This window comes from Sinocyclocheilus rhinocerous, unplaced genomic scaffold (genome assembly GCF_001515625.1).
Source record: "Sinocyclocheilus rhinocerous isolate Xijiao unplaced genomic scaffold, SAMN03320098_v1.1 scaffold99, whole genome shotgun sequence".
NCBI classification, from domain to species: Eukaryota; Metazoa; Chordata; class Actinopteri; order Cypriniformes; family Cyprinidae; genus Sinocyclocheilus; species Sinocyclocheilus rhinocerous.
The window spans coordinates 263788-265690 of record NW_015670981.1 but is presented as its reverse complement, the minus strand read 5'-3'; the positions used below and the strand labels follow the sequence as shown (position 1 = coordinate 265690).

Sequence of the window (1903 nt, the reverse complement as noted above, 5' to 3'; positions counted from 1 at the left end):
GCACTTAGGGCGTGTCCGAATCCACTTTTGCTAGTTTAACGACGGGAAAAACAGTCGGCGCGCCCTGCGCATGGTCTAAAAGGGTTGTCCCTATTCTCTTAATGAGTAGTGGGTGTGTTTTGGGCATAATGTGCAATAAACCAATCAGAGTCTCATCTCCTATTCCCTTTAAGAGCCAGTTGCGCTCACGCCATGGCGAATTTGCTATTTAAGTGGGATTTATACTTTCGCCTGGCTCCGCTCCGCGAGCCTCCGCTGACTGCGCGCGCACCTTCCCAGACGGATGACGCTTTTATACTTGTTGCGTTCACCGTTGTACTATTCTTTGAAACGATAGGGGGCGACGAGGAGTAATTGTTCTCTAAAACCATCGGGAATCACCGGTGAGAAGTCGTTTGCCGGTACAAGACTTCTCGTGTGATGAATGAGTTGATGAATTAATCATTTTTTTATGTACAAACTGATTAAAACAATCTTAAACTATTGGCTTTATTTCACATCAAACACAAGACAACTTTAAGAAAATAGTGTATAAATAGTATCTAAATGAATTCTAATTCTATTTTTATTCAATAAAAATAAAACGTACTTCAAATAAAAAGCCTTGGACAAACTATGCAAAAAAAAACTATGCATTGTTTTCCGTCAAAGCGTCAAAAAGCACCTGATGGAGTTTGAACTTCACATCAAACTGCTTCAGTTTCACACAAATGCCGGCACAGACATGCATGTTCGGTTAGAATCGCCCTGAACTCGTGCATCTTCGGATGCGGAGCTGCGCGAAAAGTTACAAAAAATGCCGTGCACACCGCCACGCGAAATGAGTCCGCGCGCACTCAAAGCGAACTTCCGCCAACACCGCGATGACATCATATTTGCCGTGCGCAGACCCAAGCAAACTTGCGGACGCGTCGAGTATAAATCAGCCTTTACACGGCAGAATTTGCAAGCACAAAGACAGAACGCGTCTCCAGAGAGGAAACGGATCTGCTTGTGCGCGAGCATATAGGTAGCCTAATTCTGATACATGCAATGACTATCCATTATGACATGTAGGCATTTTTATATTTATGTAGCCTACACAATAATAATCTTTTACATTGCAATCCTTTAATTTTTTATATTTGGCATGTTTGTGTGCTGCTGCACGCGCCCTTGTGTGTGTAATAAGCAGAGTGTATGCGCGTTGTGCACCCGCCTATACTAACGCGCTCCTTAAATAACAAAAAAAAATTGACTTTAGACCAGGTTTTAGTTGGTCATTGGCACGGTCTATTTCAGTTGCTTCAAAATATCAACACGTCAACAATGCGCCTGAACACACCTCGTTTTCACACCAGCACGCCCATGAGCGCAAAAATGGGCGCAAATGCATTTGCTATTTAAACAGCGTGGCGCAGGACGTGAAAATGATAACTGCGTCGGGCTGAAACTAGCAAAAAACACTTGCGTCGCACCTGGCGCCGTATTGCGCCGGGTGTATGATAGAGCCCATAGTCTTAAAATTGATTAGTTTGTTTTTAATACTAAAGCAGTAGATATACTTGTTAAAATGAAGACAAAATGGCTCAGTAATGGATACTTTGTTCTGAGACAAGTTTTAGCATTATTATTGTTTTAATCTGATGCCACTGATGTGCTTTAATGACCTGTTAAACACTGTATACATTCGTTAATAATTATTATTAAGCTGTTGTGTTCATCAAATGTATCATTACACCGTCCCATGATATTGCTATAGACCAGGGGTGGCAAACTCTGGTCCTGGAGAGCCGCAGTCCTGCAGAGTTCAGCTCCAACCCTAATAAAAACTCACCTGCCTGTAGCTTCCTAGTAACCCTTCAGGCCTTGATTAGCTTGTTCAGGTGTGTTTGATTAGGGTTGAAGCAAAACTCTGCAGGGC

At 42.7% G+C, this 1903-nt stretch overlaps 1 protein-coding gene across 4 annotated transcripts in view; it reads left to right on the top strand.

Moving 5' to 3' along the window:
• slc6a8 (solute carrier family 6 member 8) overlaps positions 1–1903 on the top strand; it is a 38545-nt gene that overhangs the window by 1894 nt on the left and 34748 nt on the right. The window lies entirely within an intron of this gene.